General features: G+C 39.5%; 1 protein-coding gene across 2 annotated transcripts in view; it reads right to left on the reverse strand.

The window, feature by feature from the left end:
* Positions 1-2,002, reverse strand: part of SUPT3H (SPT3 homolog, SAGA and STAGA complex component) — a 426,450-nt gene extending 424,448 nt beyond the window's left edge. The window contains exon 1 of one of the 2 annotated variants that reach the window (XM_054698841.1): positions 1,762-2,002. The gene's annotated coding sequence lies outside the window, so the exon portion shown is untranslated. The remainder of the gene's footprint in view (positions 1-1,761) is intronic. The other variant, XM_037519827.2, reaches the window with a different exon arrangement.
* Between the last annotated feature and the right edge of the window lie 20,170 nt (positions 2,003-22,172).

Consider the following 22,172-nt stretch of genomic DNA (forward strand, 5'->3'; position numbering starts at 1 on the left):
AATCAAATTGCTTTACTATACCAAAAACATTTTTAAGGCACCATAATTTCAAATGGATAAAGCTTCAGGTATGAGTTTAAAAGTTTTCACTGAAAATTAATCAAAGTGAGAAAAGATAATGAAAATCCAAGATCACGATGCAGTACAATAATGATAAAAGGAAACTCCAATTAGTAGTTATTGCTCTCCAAGTGAATCTGGCATTAGCTGTACAACCTAGAAGTCAAAGAATGCTTTAATTTGTCAAACTGTAAATAACTAACAGACCCATGCTTTGAACTATACCATTTGAATGAAAGGCATTATTTGAATATAATTATGATTCCCTAAGGCAAAAAAAAAAAGTTCCAAGAGTTGGCTTCTGTGACTTAAAACTCAATCAAATCAAAAAACAGAAGGTGTCTCAAAGTCTAGATTCTAGAACTGTTCTGCCCAAAAAAAGTCACTAGAAACATGAGGCTATTTATATTTATCTTAGTTAAATGAAATTTAAAAATTAAGTTCCTCAGTTTCATTAGGTACATTTCAAGCGCGGGAGAGCCACTTGTGCCTAGTAGATATAATAATAGGACAGCAGATTGTGGAACATTTCCATCACGGCATAAAGTTCTATCAAAGGCTGGAACTCTAAATCCAGACTTGGCATGCTCTAGATTTTGGCTTAAAATCCCCAGAGACAAAAATTTGCAAAAAACACAATGAAGGGCATTTCCATTCTTGCAAGCTACTATCAGGAAATTGTTCCTCACATTTAGTCAAACCCAGCCTCTCTGGAACATTCACCAGAAATTCCAAGAGATCTGTTCTCAATTTGCAGAGATAACTGAATCCTACTTCCAATGTTCCTCCCCCACATATACTACAACCCTAAGTCCTCTCTTCCCAGGTAAATGTAAATTAATTTCTTTCGAACTGAATAGTTAACAATTTCTATTAGCCTCATGGGCATATACCAATTTGTTATGCACATGAACATTAACAGCACCTGTCCAGGATCACCTGTGTCAGAAGTCACACTCCTCTGTGCCTAGACATCCACTCTCACTTACCAGATCAAGTGCCTTGATTTTTAATTTAGAAAATGCAACAATCAATCCGACTTTCTTAAAACACGGGAGACCAAAATCAGTTCACATGCACTAAGCAGTGCCTGACATCGCTCTAAGCATTTAACATACTATCTCCTGTAATCCTGGCCATTCGGATCCATGACAGTCCCCATTTTTCAGACCTGAACACCCAGACAAACATACAAATAACTTCCCCAGGGGTCACAAAGGTGGGCTCGAGCCACAGAGAACAGCTCTTTGCCTTTTTCTGGGTGCTGCACCTCTATTAACGCTACCTAACTCTTTCTTCGTGCTGCCTATAAAGCCACAAATTCCTTCTTCAAGGATTCTTCCCTCCAAAACCCTAGTAAAAGACAGAAGGCGCCACTTAACACTCCCCAGCACGCCCGCCCCCGCAGGCGGCCCAGCTCCCCCGGCCCCCCGCCCCCCCCGCTCCCCCGCCCCCCGCCGACGGGGAGGAGCCAAGAGGCAACTCCCCGCGCCGCCGGGAAGCCCGAGCGCCGCGCCGGGCCAGCGCCTCACGCGACCGAGCTCCCGGGTCTCCCCCGCTCACGCCAGTGACGCCCCCGCGGCGCGCGCGGGCGGGGCCGGCGCTGGGGCCCAGGGACGCGGGGCTCGGCTGGCGGCGGCCCTCCGCTGGCCCAGATTCTCCCCCGCCCGCCCCCGCACCGCCCCCCACGCCCCCTACAACCTCTGCTTTAAGAACACTTGTCGGCACGGCTGCGCGTCCCGCGAGGAGAATGTAGGGGCACAGGCGGTGCGGTTGCTGCTGCTGCGGCCCAGGACACACTGGGAAAGGGGCGCGGAGGGGGCCTGAGCGTGTAAAAAGGGGAAAGGTGGCTCGGCTAGGGCGGGGGAGGGGGGCGCAAGATGGCGTGAGCCCGAGTCTGTGGGGCGGAGGTGGCGGAGCCGGAGGAGGGAGCGCGACTGACGCCCCCACCAGCCGCGGCGCGGGCGCGGGCGCATGCGCGCTGCTTCAGGTGGCCCGCGGTCTCCTTTCCCAGGCAAGCCACTTCCGCCACACTCGCCGGGGGCGGGGCGTCTTGAAAGGCACGCGCGTTCACTTTCAGACCGTCGTGTGCGGCTGCCAGGCCCCGGAGCGTGCGGCTGGCCTTAGAGCCGAGGTTGCTGGGAGGAGAGTGGGGATGGACCGAGAACCCAAGCGTGGTTCAAGGCCGGGCTTAGAGTCTTTTAAGACTGGGGCAGGGGGGCCTCCCTGGTGGCGCAAGGGGATAAGCACCGCACTATGAAGCAATCCGCAGCCTCTGCAGCACGAGTTCGATCCCTGGCAGGGAGCTACCCACATGGCGCAGCAGACCTCCCCTGTCTCGCCCACTGCTCCCCTCAGCAGTGTATTTCATCAATCTGCCTGTTCTGCTCACCTCTGTCTCTGGTGAATCCTCTCATCCCCTGCATCACCAGGGAAATTAGTGACTCTCTGAAACCCTGATTTTGTGATTCTCCTCCCATTCTGAGTCTCAACAATATCATTTTTTTCCTCAGTAGTAAATAATTTATTTTAACGTATCCTGGAGTGCTAAACTTTCAAGGGAAGGTTCATGAGAGGACAGATCATGATTACAGTTCTATAAGCTATGCAGTACTGCAATTCTGAACATTTCCTATGTTATCACTTTTTTTCCTTCCCTTTGAAATACATGAATGTAATTGGAAGGTACTGGAAACCAATTTGATTAGATCTTGCATTATTTTATGAATAATTATGAGCATTCCCCTCCAGTGAATCAAGTGATTTGATTAGTATGTGTTGCCCCAGCTTTGTATGCATAAATAAATAAATCTTTAAAAAAAAAAAAAAAAAAAGACTGGAGCAGGGAAGATCAGGATTTTCAAGGGTCTTGCTGACCCACAGTGCAAGTTTGTTTTCTATTTAAGAGCTGAGATTTCAGTTAGAACCTGATCATTTCAATTAAAATTATGTCCAATTGATCCATTAATTCCTTCTTTTGAGGAATTGGGGTGTACTTCATCGTAGCATAATTGCGCTTTTAGAATGATTAAGGGAAACAGATCAGAAAGAACCCCTCCCACAGCGGACACGAATGCAAGGGCATGAATGTGGAGTTCTTTCTGAATCAGAAACGCCCAGCTCAGCCTATCACAACTACCCACCCTGCGAGAGTGTTTCATTTTCCCAAACTCATTTTGCCACATTTAGGCACCCACATTTTTATTATTGAAATCTTTTTCTATTTCAAGTTTGTTTTAACTTATGCTCCCAATTTTTTTTCCTTTAGAATTTTGGCCCATTCACCCTTATTTTAAATTTTTGCACACCCACAATTGAACTGTATATCCTCTCTACACGTTCGATTAACACTAATGTAGTTTTTTGAGTAATGCAGTCATCAAGACAATGATTTCGGCCAGGTATAAACTAGTAAAGTACTGTTCCCAATATTTTTAACATTCTTTTCACCTGCTTTAGAACTTCCTTACTCCCAGGCCCTGTGATGTCAAATATAAACAAACTATTTCATAGGAGATTCAACTACTAACCATAAAGCTTTTTACAGCATTACTGCTTCAATTATTTTCTTGCCTGTATTTGTGTTCCAAAGTAATCATTTCCACCTATTTGCTTATATTATTGAGTGATTTATTATTTCCTCGATATTGTACTTGAGTCTTCTGTTAATTTATATTTAGTTCTCTTTACTCTCCCAACACTTCAAGAGTTGCCAAATACTTAAACTTCCAAAAGAATAATTTTTTAGGAATGTGAAAGCTCATCATAATATGTAAATCATGACTTAATGCTAGGGAAACAGAATTGTCATAACTTCTTATAAAGGAAGACATTAATGCAATAGATGAAAAGTTCTTTCAACATATTACCAAGTAAATAGGAGAAAAGGGATACATCTAAAGAATTATAACCTCATCATTTCAATTAAAATTATGTCCAATTAATGTTGCCACAGAAATCCTTGCAAGGGAGTTTTACCTGCACTACAGGGAGGTCAGATTTAACCTGATTTTTCAGAAAAGAAACCTAGTGGTTTTACTCTCAGACTACTACTATCTAACTTACCACATTTATCAGGAGTTAATGAAAGTGAGTCATGGAGAAAGGAAACTAAGTTAAAGAACTTATCTAGGAAACTTAAACTTTCACTTTTAGGAAATTGTGAATTGTGCTGCTAGCAGAGATCTTGACTTTTAAGTCACAGGAGCTATCCTAGTAACATTACCTCCTGAAATCTATTAACCATGTTTAATTTTTAAATTTAGTCATAATTTTATTTGTAGATTGAGAGTGTTGCTGTTGCTGTACACAGAGGATCAAAAATATTTTCCATTAGATTAATACAAAATATCCTAAACCATCAATGCTAGTAGGGTTTTTAATTATAACAAAGCTAACACAAAGAAGCTATTGATAATCCTACCTCTCAGAAAAATCCGTAATTACAAAGTGGGTGGAAAAAACACATCAGGAGACCAAGTGAATTCATTACCCCACAAAAATGTCTCCATTCCTTGAAAAATGCCATTAAAGGGAAATGACACATTGTTCCTGTAGACATTTGCATTCCTCTGGCATAATAATCTTCATATAGACTCACTGGCACAAAGACAAAATGCACATGTCTAAGTTAAAATGCCTCTTGGCATCTTAAAAAATAACATTGGGTAATAAAAGAAACTCATTCTCCAAGTAGCAGAAGCTACACCTATATGGAACCATCTCTGTAATTAAGTGGTTGCTTCTCATGTGAAGGCCACAGGGACAGCTCACTTCAAGTGACCTACAAATTCTTTCTTACTCTTTTGTGATCTGCGATCCTTAGTTATTAGGATGTTTATGAAGCTTTTTTGTGTTTTTTTTTTTTTGCATAGAAGAACTGGGGTGTAGGTCAGAGGTGCAGGGGATAAGAGGATTCACCAGAGACAGAGTGGGGAGCAGAACAGGCAGATTTACTGAAACACACTGCTAAGGGGAGCAGTAGGTGAGACAGGAGAAGTCTGTTGCATCATATGTGGCTTACTTCCCTGATAAGGGATCAAACTCAAGCCATAGGGGTAATAGCACTGAGACTTCACCCCTAGGCCAGAGCCCCTATGAAGTCTTTTTAAAATATATATACACCAATTATTTTATCCTTTGCTGTGTTTGTCCTAGATTTCTAAAACTTAAGCAATCACCATGGAAACAAGTAGAATTGTATTGGGTTTACAATAATGTATTTTAATCATTGCTATATTCAGTTAATTACCTGATAGTAAGAACTTTATTTCCACTGTAATCACACAAGAACTTTATTTTTATAACAATTTGGTCTGACCAAAAAGATTACTCAGCTCTGTGGTACCAGGTGAATCACTAAACATTAATGGACCTCAGTTTTCACATCTGTATAGTGATATCATAAATACAAATGAGCTGAAACCTTGTAACCTTAAAATTCTGTGCTGCTTTAAAAATAAGACTGACCTAAGGATGTCTCTGAAAGTTGTACACAGCAATTTAGCATTCATATTTGTGCTACTGAAAATTACATAAATATTCATGATTTTGGGCCTCCCGGGTGTCACAGCGGTTAAGCGCTGGGTTGCGAAGCTGCCCGCGGCCTCTGCGGCCCCGGTTCGATCCCGGCTGCTCCCCGGCCACCACAGGAGGGTCCCACATGGCACGCAGACCTCTCCTGCCGCCCGCTGCTCCCCTCAGCAGTGTACTTCGGTCCTTCTGTCTGCTCTGCAACCCGCTCTGGCTCTGGTGAATTCTCTCACCCTCCCGCGCTTCTGACTGTACCCAGTGCATATATAAAACAAAAAACAAACAAACAAATAAAACAGCCTCTATAAAAAAAAAATCATGATTTTTGCTTTGGAGTTGGATGTTCAACCTATGTTAGACTTTTCACAAGAAAGACCAACATCAAAAAACATATACTAATCAAATCACTTGATTCACTGGAGGGGAATGCTCATAATTATTCATAAAATAATGCAAGATCTAATCAAATTGGTTTCCAATAACTTCCAATTACATTCATGTTTTCAAAGGGAAGGAAAAAAAGTGATGACATAAGAAATGTTCAGAATTGCAGTACTGCATAGCTTATAGAACTGTAATCATGATCTGTCCTCTCATGAACCTTCCCTGTAGGTTTAGCACTCCAGGATACTTTAAAATAAGTTTTTATTACTGAGGAAAAAATGATTATATTGTTGAGACTCAGAATGGGAGGAGAATCAGAAAATCAGGGTTTCAGAGAGTCACTAATTTCTCTGGACAGATGAAAACAGCCATTTCTGTTCCCATGGTATAGGAAATATATCTGATATATAATAAATATATCTTATAATGGAAACAAACAACTTCTACATTTCTCCACTTGAAGATAAGTTCTATTCATTAAGCATAAGCGATAGGCATTACTTATTTCTTTCACTCACCATATATAAATATATGTATGTATGTATGTATTTATGTATGTATATAGTGGGCCTACCATGTTCCTGACTATTCCAGGAGATGTAGATAAACCATTGAGCAAAACCGACAAAAATCCATACCATCATCAAACACACGTCCTAGGAATAGAAGTTAGACAATAAACAAATTAAATACCTGACTTATATAACATAAGGACATGAGTGTTGGGGGTGGGGAGAGGCAGGGATTATACAACAGGAAAGGAATAAGGAATGAGGCAAAGCACAGGAAGGATGGGAGAGTTGTAATTTTTCAATTAGGCAAGCAAGGTAGGCCTCACTGAGAAAGTGACATTTAAATGACAACTTGAAGAAAGTAAGAAGACAGCTAAAGGAGTAAGGAGGTAGCCAAAGAAACTGCTGACAGTGAGAACAACCCCCTCCAGAACCCTGAAGTGGGAGTAATCCTACAGGGACAAGCAGGAGGCCATTTTAGCCAAAGATAAGTGACAAAAAAAGATAATAACACAAAGTGAGTAACTCAGAGAGTTACTAGGAGACTGGGAAGTGGAAGACCTGTGTGTCTGAGAGGAAGAGGCTATCAGCAGAAAATTGACATGATGTGAATTAGACATTTCATTGATTGACTACTGGGTTGAAAATAATCTCTAGAGTAACAGTCTTAGTGCATTAACCTAGGCAAGAAATGATACCTTCTAGCAGGATTGTTTCAGTACAGATACTGCTAGATTCCAGAAAGATTTCGAAAAGCAATGTAATTTGTTAACAATTTAGATTTGGGGTCCTAGGGTAAGAGAGGAACAGGATTCTAAAGTATCTTGAAAAACTGTAAGAATGAATTTACCATCAACTGAGGTGGGAAAGACTAAGAAAAGAATATGATGAAATCAAGAATTCGGCTTTAGGTATAAATGATGAAGTGCAGTGTTTGCATTTTTATATATAGTCATTGTAAGTTCATTCTTAGGGAAACAAATGTTTGCATTTGTAACTTTTTTAAAATTTTTTCAAAGATTTATTTATTATGCATACAAGAACTGGGGTACAGGCCAGATGTGCAGGGTTGAGAGGATTCACCAGAGACAGAGTGGGGAACAGAACAGGCAGATTAACTGAAATACACTGCTGAGGGGAGCAGCGGGTGAGACAGGAGAGGTCTGCTATGCCATGTGGGTCAGCTCCCTGGCCAGGGGTGGAACTAGTGCTGCAGTGGCTGCCAATATCTTCATAGTGCTGACACTTAATCCCTTGCACCACCAGCAAGGCCCCTGTATTTGTAACTTTTATAATAGTTACATTAATTTCTAATCCTCTCCCTGTTGTAGAGAACCATCTAGACTGTCTAACATCTTAGGAATATTTATTTTTCTTTGAAGAAAACATTGGGAAAGCTAAATATTCCTTTGCTTAAAAAAGAAATGAAAAAATAATTTCCTTTTCACCTATCATTATGTGAAAGTGACTCGTTTAAGACAACTGTACAAAAGCAACCAGTTCCCCAAAATATTGCCATTGAAATATTTAGATGTAAAACTGGATTGTTTGTTCTCTATTATGCATATACATTTCCTTTTTCATTATACATGAAAAAAAGACCTAAAAATTAAACAGCACTGTGACTAATGCAAGCTGCTACTCCTAGTTTAAGTTCTAAAGCTAGATACAGAAAACCTGTTTTGACTATACTATCATATTTAGACCAGTCACTTATTTTTACTTTTAGCTTTTTATAGCTGCAGCATAAGCTATATTGTCTATTTCTAAAATATATTTAAAACAAAGTCATTAAGTCAGTCAAGGATGGTGCAGTACATGGAATATATATGTATATGTATATATTTTTTTAAGATTTATTTATTTATGCATACAAGAGCTGGGGTACAGGCCAGAAATGCAGGGGGTGAGAGGATTCACCAGCGACAGAGTGGGGAACAGAACAGGCATACTGACTGAAATACACTGCTAAGGGGAGCAGCGGGCAAGACAGGAGAGGCCCGCCTGGCCATGTGGGTTGCTCCCTGGCTGGCCAGGGATCGAACTCATGCTGCAGAGGCTGCGGACCACCTCACAGTGTGGTGTTCAACCCCTTGCGCCACCAGGGAGGCCCTGTATATTTTTTTTTTAAAGATTTATTTTTATTTATTTATACAAGCACTGGGCACAGTCAGAAGCATGAGAGGGTGAGAGAATTCACCAGAGCCAGAGCAGGGAGCAGAGCAGGCAGACTGAAGTATACTGCTGAGGGGAGCAGTGGGCGGCAGGAGAGGTCTGCACGCCACGTGGGACCCTCCTCCTGTGGCTGGGGAGCAGCCGGGGATCGAACCAATGCTGCAGAGGCTGCGGGCAGCTTCGCAACCCAGAGCTCAACTGCTGCGCCACCGGGGAGGCCCGGCCCTGTATATTTTTATGACACTTTTATTTTGATACATTAGAGATGGGAATAAATTAAACACAAGAGCCTATGTCAAATATTAGGGCTTCACTTTCTCTGAATTCAGTAAATCTATATCGATATGATAATTATTCTTTTAACAAATATTTATTGAGGGACCCCTAAGTATACCAGTCATTGGTAGGCTTTAGGGATATAGTGATGAATAACACCAAGTTTCTAACTTCAATAAAAACTTCTTGCTGATAAATTTAGTAGTGACAAAAGTATATAAACAAAAGCAAAGTCACTGCCATAATATGTAAACCAGATGTTAGCTAAGATCTTGACTTTTAAACTCTAGGTTAAGATTGGCTTGAACCAATCTCATTTTGTAAATCCAATCCCAACCCAAAATATATTCATATTTCTAGAGAGTTAATGTTTCCAGTATCCTGCTTTGAACTTCTACTTATGCTAAATTAGTAGAGCTCTTGGGTGAGCTGTCAAATGCCCTGTTCCACAACCATCCATTCAGATGTGGAACATAACTCTGTTCCTAGATTTCATTCGAAAGCGTTTTCATAAAGTTCTGTGTGTGGACAGCAGATTTTACTCAAGTTTTGAGATGATGAAAGGGGGTTTACATCACAGAAACACAACTTAAAAGAAAATGCCTATTCTTAAAAGCCTTCCTGTCACACGCATGTTGCTCAACAATGGCCTCCTTTCTTCTACTCTATACTTCTTTGCTCTTCCCCATCCACAAATTCCTATTTATTTCTAATGCTAAGTAGTTTGGTTATCTTTTTTTTGTTTTCTTAAATTCCAGCAGCTTCAGTCTTTGAAGGCTTACTGGCAGGCTGGCAGGCCCAGAGCTATTAATATATTTTCTTAAATAATTTTGAGATGGCAATTTTTCAAACTATCATAACTATACTATAAATCAGGTCACCATGATTGTGCACAGATTATAGAATAGACATAAGGTAGGTAGTAGTCACCTGAGGGCACTAAATGTTGACTGTATCAAAAAAGATGTCAAGGAAGGCAGACTCCCTGAGCCAAAGTTGTCTCATCCACAAATGGGGAATGATGAAAACTTCAATATCTGATTCTGAGAATTACATAGGATGTGTGCAAAGTGGCTGGCACATAATATGCACTTAATAAGTAATGTTTTTTATAATTATCGCTATTACCAAGAAGATTCAAGGACTCTGTCTCTTACAGTGAATAATAGTTGAACACAATGGAGTATAAATCAGGCAAAGGGAACAGAGTTACCCAAGCCACAGTGTGTAAAGAGACTGTAAGTCATCCAACACGATGAGATCGTAGATTTTAGGAAGGGAAGCCAGTAGAGACAAGATCTGAGGAAGTCCACTGCATTATGTTAAGGGATTTAAACTTTATCTAATAAAAAATGGATAGCATTGAAAGTATGGGATTTTTTTAAAGATTCATTTATTTATACATACAAGAGCTGGGGCATAGGCCAGAGGTGTGGGGGGTGAGAGGATTCACCAGAGACACAGTGGGGAACAGAACAGGAAGACTGACTGAAATATACTGCTGAGGGGAGCAGTAGGCAAGTCAGGAGAGGTCTGCTGCGCCATGTGGTTTGCTCCCTGGCCGGGGATCAAACTTATGCTGTAGAGGCTATGGACAGCTTCATACGTTGCGCCTTAACCCCCAGGGCCACCAGGGAGCCACGAAAATATGGGATTTTTTTTTTAAAGATTTATTTATTTATTTATGCAAGCACTGGGTACAGTCAGAAGCACGGGTGGGTGAGAGAATTCACCAAAGCCAGAGCGCAGAACAGAACAGGCAGACTGACGAAATACACTGCTGAGGGGAGCAGCTGGCAGCAGGAGAGGTCTGCGTGCCATGTGGGACCCTCACCTGGTGGCCGGGAATTGAACCGGTGCTGCAGAGGCTGCAGGCAGCTTCATAGCCCAGCGCTCAACCGCTGCGCCACCGGAGAGGCCCCAAGTATGGGATTTTTAATGTAATGACTTGATTAAATTTACCTGTCAATAAGCTGTCAGTAATATGCAAGAATGACCAGAAGGGTGAGAGATAGAAAGGAGCTAACTCTCCAAGAAAGAGACAGTATTGGCTAGAACTACATCAGTGGAAAAGGAAATGACACAAAATGACAGGTAGGAAAAATACGGAGGAAGTGGAATTCATAGGACTTAGTTTCTGGTAAAATATGAGGATGGATATAAGGTAAAGAAGGAACTCAAGGATGTTTCCAAGGCTTCTTAATTTATTAAGTGATAGGTCACACATGTTAAGTTTAAGGTGGTTGCACAAAATTCCAGGCGGCTGTAATCCCAAGGCCATATGGACTATTCAGACAGAGTGGTGGATACAGAAGCTAGAATAAATGGAGCTCAAGAGAGCAGATGTGCTTTTGGATTTGGGAACTGACAGCATCATAGAGTATACAGCACTTGACACACATTACTTATATATGGAATTTAACGCTGTTCCTAGATTTGGCCTAAATACATTCTCATAAGGATTTGTGTGGGCACAACTAAGCCAAGTGAGACAAGGAAATGCCCCAGGGAGCATGCATAGAACAAAAAGAAGTGAGTCAAAGTTGGATCCTAGACAGACGCATTCATTGGGAGGGGAAAGGAAGAACCTATGAAAAACACTGTGATGGTAGTACTGGCACAGAAATCAGGAGAACAGAGAGTCAAAGAAAAAGATTAGTGATGGTAAAATAAGAACTAGAGTTAACTGAACATAGCTACATCAAAGTGATCTTTAGCAAAGTAGCTTCCAGAAAGTGGTAGAATTAGAAACTTGGTTAAATGACTTGTAAAAGGAAAAGTAAATAAGGAAATTAAGGAGTCAACTTTGTTATTCTTACCAAGAACAGCCTGTGAAGAAGAGAGTGGCCATAGAAATATTCAGGGCCATGGATAGATTTTTAAGATCAAGAGATTTGAGCTTGTAACAAGTTTTGGAGAAGAAGCTGGAAAAGAGGGAAAGGTTGAACATGGGATAGAGAAGACCAGTGACAAAACTGCTAGGACACAAAGATGGAATTAGATCGTGGAAAGGACAAGAAGTTTTTTGATTAAGAGTCTAGGAAATAGGGTGAGCCATAGATGGAAAAGGGGTAAAGTGGAAAAAAAGAAAAAAATGAAGCAGTTCATACACAATAATTCCAATTTTCCCTGAAACATGGGAAAGTAGGGATGGTGAAAAAGTGAGGATTATAGTTAAAATGAAGAAGCATTAAAGTTTTGTTGAACCACTGTGAGCAATGGGAAAGAGACAACCAGAGGCTTGTTAAACTGAATAAAGACCAATGGTTCTCAAAGTGTGGTTGTAACATCTTTACTTTGTTAGGAATGCACATTTGGGCCCAGGTCCACACCGCAGAACCAGAAACTCTGGAGGTGGAATTCAGCAGTCTGTTTTATCTAGTCCTCCAGGCGATTTTGAGATTCTCTATTGTTTGAAAACGACTTGTACTAGAACTTCTACAAGAACTTGTTATTTCCCCCAACCAACAACAAATGTTAAATCATAATTATGCTTCTGCCACCATATTCTAGTCATATTTAGTAATGGTCTCTATGTTGTGGTATATTTATTCAGAATAATTCCTTAAGAATTTAAAAAATCTTTGCTGACGTCTCTCGAAACAGGTATTGTACAAGCTCTTAAAATCTGAACAAAAACTTTCCTTCCTTCTCAGTTTTAAAGAGCAAATACTTTTTTAAAAAAAAAATAGTCTTGCCTCTCAGCTCGATTTCTATATTTATAATAGAGAAATACAAACTTCTCTGAATCAAAGTATTCAGAACTTACTGTATATTGATAGTAACAGTGCTCAAATTACACTGCTGTACTGGTTTCATTCTATTCTAACTAAATAATGGTGGTCACTTCTAAATTCATGGAGAGAACGTATATGAATTGAATTTTATTAACTTTAAGTTTTCTCTCATTAATTTTTCTTAAACTTTTGGCCCTTGTTGCTGCTTATCTTGCAACAAGGGCTAGTAGATTCCAAAATAAGTGAACAAATACTTCATGAATAATAATGAACCATGAAGTTATCTAGTCATACTTATCTCTTTAGTATCTCCTTCATGACTGCAATTTTTATGTGATAAACCAATAGTAGAGTCATTTTCTACTACAATTGTCCTAATAGTGTTGCCATTGTTGAATTATTTGCAACTTAACATAGAACTACTTTCAGAATCTAGGGGATTCTTTTGAATTCTCTAAGCAATGGAAAAGCTAGAAGTTACTGTCCAGAAGAATCTTAATGAGCTATTTTACAGCCAAATAAATAAAGGTTGATGAAGCTGATTTACCCAGATGTGTCTTGCTCTAAGAAAAACTACCTTGGGCCTCAAACAAGGGTTTGAGACACAATCTATCTGCTGCCACTGCAGCTAGAGTTCGATCCCCGGCCAGAGAGCTACCCTACCCACATAGCACAGCAGACCACTTCTGACTACCCCGCTGTTCCCCTCAGCAGTGTACTTTGGTCAATCCTCCTGTTCTGTTTCCCACTCTGTCTCTGCTGAATCCTCTCACCCTCCACACCTCTGGCCTATAGCCCAGTTCTTGTTTGCATAAATAAATAAATCTTAAAAAAAAAGAAAAACGACCTAATATATGTAAATTCATATTTACAATCCATAGTGCACCTAGTGGATGAGCATGAAACATTCCCCAACTATTTACAATTATAGTTTTAGATGGAATTAAGCTCTGAAAGCTAATTTGTTCAATAAACAAATAATGACCATTACAAAGGAATACAGATCCAAGCCAGAAAGTCTTAATTATAACCTGATTAAAATAGTATGTAAATAATTGGGGTTGGTCAGTCACAAAGCATAGAAAAGGCAGAATTAGAACAATTCTCATAGCATGTTAATATTGTGAGGATGAGTGAGAGGAAAAAATAGAGTAGGCCAATGGAGTTCTAATAATTACTCGATGATTCAAATTATGTAACTCCCCTGACCCTGATTTTATTGTGACCAGCAATTGCAAGAATTTTGACTTCCATGAAGTTTCCCCAGTAATAGATGACTGGGTTAAGAAGGTTCATTCCACCAAACAGTTACATTTCTTCATTGTCAATCAATAACTCAGCATTGACTTTCATGCTGTGTCTCTTCTGAGTTAGTGAGTCAGCTCTGAAACAGTGATAATGTTGCCTGGGGAGGGTTGGAAAGCCAAACCCCGAACTCCAACTCTACTGTGAGAGGCTCAGACAGCCCTCCTTGGCAACACCCCAACCTGGAAACCTGCCTTTCTTCTGATCAACTACAGGAAACATAAATTAGCATGTGCTTATTCACTTCATAAAAGGATCGTTTGCTTTATGAAGAGATTTTAAAACATAGGGAACTTATAGTGGATGAGAAACTGAGAAATGAGTTTTGAGTTCTGTCAAATTCCTTAGCGTTAACATAACTCATCTTAAAGGTCCAGGGAATTGTAAATATGAATGTAGTAAACAGATCACACAATTGAGAAGTTTAGCAAATAAAGGAGCAAGGAAAGAAGAAATGGAAAGATTTTTTTAGACTGAGAGAAGAGAACATCCTTTTAAATTGTATTACTTTATTTTGAGGTATATCTGATTCAGAGGTTGGGGGGGGACTTGGGGTGCCCAACAGTAGTTATGGTGTGGTCACATACATCTGAAGTGGTGTGAATCTATGCCTCTGGGAAGAGCTTTGTTTGTTCTTGTCTCCCACCAGCTTATGTAAAGGATACTAGATCAGGAAACAAAAAGAAGGAGCCAATGGTAATGGAGATATGAGAGTCATTGGATAGAAGAGGGATGTGTGAGAATCCTGGCTCCCTAAAAAGATTGCCCTGTGGGGCAAGGGTATGCATCGAATTTCTGGGGGAAAACCTCAAAATAATCTGAAATACAGCATTTAGATACTGTTTTTAAATGCATAACTTCATTATTATAGAATGGCCTTAGATTCACTTCCTTTTGATTAGGCACTGTTAATTTTTTCTTTACCAAATATGAGTTAAGTGCCTCTCATAATTAAAAGTAGACAAAAGAGATAATTCCTGTCTGAGAGGAGCTTACAGTTTAACATGAGAAAGGACTGTAAACAAATCATAGTAGGTCTTATAAACATACAACATTCTATGGGATCATAGAAGGAATGAGTTTCACTTTTAAAATATTTCAATAAAACTTCAAAACTAATCTACTTGATTAGTGACTTAGTACTTCTCCAGGTTCCAATTCAAACCTGTAGGTATCTGGTAAATATTAGGCATGACTCTTGCTTCCAATCAGTTAAACCAACATGCATTGCCTTAGCTGTACAGTATAAGCAATATGATATACCCCTAAGGAATTCAGAATTATATAATATATAATCCCTGCTCAAAAGAAACTTGCAATCCATTTGGAAAGATAAAGTTAATAGAACATTTAAATTTTTGCTAATTACATATACATATATTTTCCTTATTAAAATGAAAAAAATTATTAGATTTTCCAACCCTCTGTAAAAAGTCTTCCATGTTTCCTGGACAGGAGAATCCTTAAGCAGTAAGTCAAAAGAGAAAGAAGGGAGATGAACCAAACAAGAACCCTTTATAATCTGGATGCTCCAATCGCTCTTTCATATTCTGCAATTTGAATATGCTATACCTCACTTAGCTTTATATTGGTGTTCTCTGAGCTCCCTGAAGTGTAGTTTGGTGTTTGCATTAATTTTGATCAATAATTCTTGGCCACTGTTACTTTAAATATTTATTTTGTTTATTTCTTTGTTTCTTTTTCTAGCAGTCCCATCACAATTATGTCACACCTTTTCTAATTGTCCCAAGTTCTTGGATATTCACTGTTGATTTTTTCATTCTTTTCAGTCTTTGCTTTTTAGTTTTGGAAATACCTGCTATTTTCAAGCTTTTTTCTTTGTATCATTTCCACTGACAAGCCCATCAACCGTTCATCGCCATTTCCATTACAAAGGTGTTGATTTCTAGTATTTCTCTTTTATTCTTTCTTAGCATTTCCGTCTATCTGCTTACATTTTCTATTGAGTTATAGCCCACTTTTTCCATTAGGGCCTTAACTTATTAATCATAATCATTTTAGATTCCCAATCTGATAAAACCAAAAATTCTGATATATCTATGTATTGGGTAAAAATAACTGAGGTAGATAGGCCTTTGATGTGAAGTTTTATTTTTATCTGCTTAGGAGTCAGGCTGTGTTTTCTGTTGCTGTAGCCATAGTGTCAGAGGCTAAAATTTCCTCTAATGTCCTTTTTTCTTTTGTCTTCCCTAAAGACTCTTTCTTAAGTGGGATCTGAGGTTTGCAGAAACCTGATTGACAATGGTGGTAAAGTATTGGGCTAATGGAAGTGTTCTAGTCCTATTATCAGGTTTCCATTTTTTCAGTGAGCCTGTGTCTCTGGGTTGTGACCTTCACAAGTGCTTCCCATATTTTTCTCCCGGCCACTGCCCCCTATATAGTAAATAAGAAGACATTTTTTCCCACTTCAGGAAGGTTAGATACAGCTAGAATTGGGTATTCCCCTTTTCCCAGATCAGTTAAATAGTTTCCTTTAGGGCAGGCAAAGATAGCACAGAGTGCTCTGGGCATATTTCAAAATAACTTATTTCCCACTTCCCCTATGCTAAGTTTCACAGTATTTTTCTCTGATCATCACCCCGAGAACCTAGTGGGAGTTGTCAAGGTGAAAAATGAGAATTATAGGAGCATCTTTCCAAAGCTGGGACCCCTGTAGTTTTTATCTCTCTCGTAATCCATGCTTAGTCTCCAGCATTAGTGAATTACCTTTTAAGTATTTCTGATCTTGGTAAATTGTGATTGTTGGTATTCATCTGTGTCTCTTGTGTTTGGGGCAATTTATATTCATCTGTCTCTCCTGTGATCCCAATTCTCTGATGCATCTGAAAATGGCTGGTTTCAATTGGTTCAGTTTTTTTGTTGTTCTAATGATGGGAGTGATGGCTCCAATAAGCACTTTATATGTTAGACTGGAAACTAGAAATTCACCCCAATCTCATCTATAGAATTAATGTATGAATATTGGAACTTTAATATCTATCAGTTAAAGCCGCTCTAGTATTCAGTGGTAGATGACACAGTGTTTTATGCTCAGATCTGTTTGTTACACCCCTGGGTGCTAGGTTATTTTAGCTGAATCACCCAACTCATCTGAACTCGTATTTGTTCATCTATAAATTGAGGGTAATATCCATTTTTCCTAAATCATAGGTTTACTGAGAGGGTAAAATAAGAATATATGAGTAAATATTTGGAAAAGAAAGAAATGTTTTGAAAAATTCAGTGAAAAGGGGGCACTTATTATGGGTCTTTACCTTATTCTACAGCCTATAAAAGTAAGCATTTCAAATGAATCACACACAATTTAACCTCAAATATTTTTAAAACACTATATTAATTATAAAAAATAGTTCTTGCCTTATAAAATGATTTCATAATTAAGCAATTGCTTTAAAATTAAGATAAAGTTTAAACCTGGGTAGATATGTAATGACAATTACATATTTTAGTGTAAAAAAAGTTCACTTATAGATATTATGTATTTGTTAAAACAAATATATAGATACCATGTATTATAATAGCTAAAATATATAGCTTTTAGTCATATAATTGTTTTAGGATTTTTAAAAAATCTTTATTTACATGTAATTTATATACCATTAAATTCACTTATTTCAATTGTGTAATTCAGTGATTTTAGTGCACTTATCAAATTGTAACAACTATCACCATAATCCAGTTTTAGAACATTTTGTCAACCTAGTGAGAACCTTTATGTCCTTTACAGCATCCCCCTGCTCCCATTCCCAAGCTTAAATGATCTACTTTCTGTCTACTTTCTGTCTCTCTATATTTGCTTATTCTGGACATTTCACATGAGTGAAGTCACATAAAATGCTGCTGTTTGTGTCTGGCTTCTTAATTTAGCATTACATTTTCAAACATTATCATCCATCTTATAGCATGTATCAGCATTTCAGTCATTTCTTTCACTGCATAGCAATATCCATTGAAAAGATATACCACATTTTGTTCATCCTCCCACTATTTGATGGACATTTGGGTCATTTTCACTGCTATGAATCATACTTATATACACACATGTATAATTGTTTGTACAAATGTATATTTTTGTTTCTCTTGGGATAAACCTAAGAGTAAAATTTCTGAGTCATATTGTGAATTTATGTTTAACTTTTTAAGAAACAATTGAACTGTTTTCCAAAATGGCCATATTTAACATTCCTGCCATCAATGTTTAAGGGCCTGCTTTCTCTATATTTTCGTTAACCTTTGTTACTGTCTGTCTGATGATAGCCATCCGAATAGATATGGAATAGCATCTCAGAGTGGTTTAAACTTTCATTTCCCCAATAATTAGTGATACCAGACTTGTGAATCTTGTTAGATTCATTTCAAGAATGGCACATTAGTCATTTGTATACGTTCTTAAGTGAAATATGTATTCAAATCTTTTGCTAGTCACATAATAATCTAAGAAACCAAATTGCAGGTACATTATTTAGATTAAATTTGATTTTAGATCCAAGAATCATGTATATTAGTAAATATAGCTGTAGCATCATTAAGTATCTTTAAACTTATAACATTAAATGAAAACAACATAACAGAATGTCAGGACGGACCTGCCAAAGCACTCAATAGCAAAAAGCTTATCTCATTTTAGTATTCCCTGCATCTAATTGAAGCTAGCATTATACCTAAAATATTTTGAGGGTTCAATAGTTATTAAATGTTTAGAGTCAGATTTTGGAAATCCAGAGCACATGAAGTTGTTTTTCTCCCAAGAACTTTGTCAGGTATTCCACTGAGCTGCTTTCTCGGCACTGAGACACAGTGCACTATAATGTAATAGTTAATTAAATATGCAAACAGTAGAATCAGATTGCCTGGCTTCACTGCCTTTTGTGTGCACTTGGGAAAGTTCCTTACCTTCATTTTTTCCTTAAAGATTTATTTTTATTTATTTATGCATACAAGAAGTGGGGTTTAGGCTAGAGGTGCTGGGTGTATATGTGAGAGGATTCACCAGAGACAGAGTGGGAAGTAGAACAGGCAGATCTATTGAAATACACTGCTGAGGGGAGCAGTGGGCGAGACTGGAGAGGTCTGCTGTGGGTTAGCTGTCTAGCCAGGGTTCTAACTCATACAAATTAAACTCATGCCTCAGTGGTTGGCAATAGTTTGATAGCACTGAAACTTTAATTCCTGCACCATCAGGGAGGGCCCTTAGCCTCTTTTGTTAAGCCCAAGATTCCTCATCTATTAACTAGTCTTGCTGCATAGAGTGTAGTGAAGAGTAAATAAGACTATCCATGTTAGGATGGTGTTTGGACCCAATAAGTGTTCAGTAGACAGAGCTATTATTGGGGATGTTAAGAGTTCGAACAGGGGGCTCCCTGGTGGCACAAGGGGTTAAATCGTAGCACTATGAAGCTATCTGCAGCCACTGTAACACACAAGTTCCATCCTGGTCAGGGAGCCAACCCTGTCTTGCCCACTGCTCACCTCAGCAGTGTACTTTGGTCAATCTGCCTGTTCTGTTCCCCACCCTGTCTCTGGTGAATCCTCCACACCTCTGGCTTACCTCCCAGCTCTTGTATGCATAAATAAATAAATCTTTAAAAAAAAAAGGAGAGAGAGAGAGCGTCCAAACAGCCAAGACTTAAGCTAAAGTTTTGATTAAGAGAGATGTAAATTGGGCCTCCTGGAGGCGCAGCGGTTGAGCGCTGGGTTGAGAAGCTGCCTGCAGCCTCTGCATTGCTGGTTCAATCCCCGGCCACCAGGCGATGGTCCCACATGGCTTGCAGACCTCTCCTGCCGCGCCCGCTGCTTCCCTCAGCAGTGTTTTTCTTTGTCAGTCTGCCTGTTCTGTTCCCCGCTCTGGCTCTGGTGAATTCTCTCACCCTCCCGCGCTTCTGACTGTACCCAGTGCTTGTATAAATAAATAAAAATAAATCTTTAAAAAAAGAAAAGGGAAACTCCTTTAAAAAAAAAGAGAGATGTAAGTAAGCTGCTTTTCCCCTCAATTTTCCACTAAAATATGTTTATGTGTGCATACTTTCTTTTGAAACCGGTACATATAACAACATTATAAATGTTCAAGATGATATGTGAAAAGGATATTGGCAACTGGATGCAACACTGGCATCTTTATAACTAAATCTTCACTGTTACCAAGGATTATGTCATCACATTCTAGCATGATACCCAGGTTTAGAGAAAACATTTATTCCTAACTCACCTTAACCCTTTGTCTTGAAGTCATGCAGTCCCTCAAAAGAACTCCTCTAACTTTCCCACCAGTTTGTCATCTAACATTTCAGTTTAGGGCTTTTATCCTTGTAGCATTACTGTTATCCTTTTTTTTTTTTAAATATTTATTTATTTATTTATACAAGCACTGGGTACAGTCAGAAGTGCAGGAGGGTGAGAGAATTCACCAGAGCCAGAGCGGGGAGCAGAGCAGGCAGAAGGACCAAGGTACACTGCTGAGGGGAGCTAGCAGGAGGCAGGAGAGGTCTGCGTTCCATGTGGGACCATCCTCCAGTGGCCAGGGAGCAGCCGGGGATCGAATCGGCCCTGCAGAGGCTGCGGGCAGCTTGGCAACCCAGTGCTCAACTGCTGCGCCACCGGGGAGGCCCTTTTACTGTTATCCTTTACTAAGGGCTTGCTGTATGGCATGTGTTCTAATGCATCTTGTAGCTAATCCTCAATGATCCAGGAAAGTAGGGATAATTAACCCCATTTTAGACACAAGGAAATAGAGGCTTAACATAGTTTTGTAATTTTTTCAAGTCACACAAGTAAATGAAGAGCTTACAGTTCATCCAATATTTGGGTGACTTTTGTGGGCTATCCCCTCTTGCAGAAGAGGTGTTTGCTTTTGTTTACACAAGTAAAATGTAAAGCATTTTCTAATTAGGGATTAAAAAAAAATTGAGCCACCGGGACTATGAGATTGAGTTTTGGGGACTGGATTTGGGATTGTTTGCATAGAATGAAGATTGTTTTGTAAAAACAATACTTTACCTCATGTGACTGTTCTCTCCTCTTCTCTTCCATTTTTTCACTCCCTGAACCGTACTTTGTTTCCTCCTGACTTTATCTGTGCTAAACAGGTAGGAGTGGAAATCAAGCAAGATCAGCATTGGAGGCAGAGAGAAGTTTTCAGATCCCAAAGTGACTCCCTTTTCTCCTCTCTTTTCCCCTTTCTCCTCATCCTATTCTTACTTTCCTTCTCCTCTCTATCTCCTCATATCTCTCTTTCACCCTCAAAAGAAATTAAAGCAGCAGCGAGGAAGGGGCAGAGAGGGGGAGCAGAAATAAGGAGGGAGGGAGAAAGGGAGGGAAAGGAGAAGGAAATGGAAATTATGTAGAGTGGTATGGGGGTGGTGGGGAAAAAAAAGGAGAAACAATGGTAGTAGGGGGCTAGAAGTTCTAGTCAAGGTTTTCTTTCCTCTCTTTTTTGGCCCCTCCTACCTCTAGTGTGAGAACACCTATAGTTCCTGCAACTAAGAAAGAGGTGGTGATCCATTTGTCAACGGGTGCTTGCCTGGCCCTTAAATGATCTATTGAATAGATCCGAAGGTCTTCAATCTCCACTGCCACCTTGGGCAAAACCTGATGCTCTCCCAAGACTCCTCCAACTTTCTATCTTTTTTTTTTTTAAGATTTATTTATTTATACATAAAAAGGCTGGGGTACAGGCCAGAGGTGTGGGGGGTGAGAGGATTCGCCAGAGACAGAGTGGGGAACAGAACAGGCAGATTGACTGAAATACACTGCTGAGGGGAGCAGTGGGCGAGTCAAGAGAAGTCTGCTGTGCCATGTGGGTAGCTCCCTGGCTGGGGATTGAACTCATGCTGCAATGCCTGCGGGTAGCTTCATAGGTTGCATCTTAACCTCTTGCGCCACCAGGGAGGCCCTCCTTCAACTTTCTGACTATAGGCATCTGTGGATGCCTCTAGTTTTGACTTCCTGATTCCACTAAATTTGAGTTCTCTCCTCTCTCTAAAATATCCTTTTATCTCATCTTCTGCACCTATTCACTTTTGGAGCTTTTCCCTGTTCCTTGATTTCTATTATTTAATAACACCATTTTCTCCAGACTTTTAAAAGTGTAACGGCATTTGCTGAAGGTAAAAAGAAATGAAGAATTACAGTGCAGCAACACAAACAACATTGAATACATCTCTGTTTTTAAAAT

Source organism: Talpa occidentalis, unplaced genomic scaffold (genome assembly GCF_014898055.3).
Source record: "Talpa occidentalis isolate TD23 unplaced genomic scaffold, MPIMG_talOcc4v2.1 talOcc4.2, whole genome shotgun sequence".
Classification (NCBI taxonomy): Eukaryota; Metazoa; Chordata; class Mammalia; order Eulipotyphla; family Talpidae; genus Talpa; species Talpa occidentalis.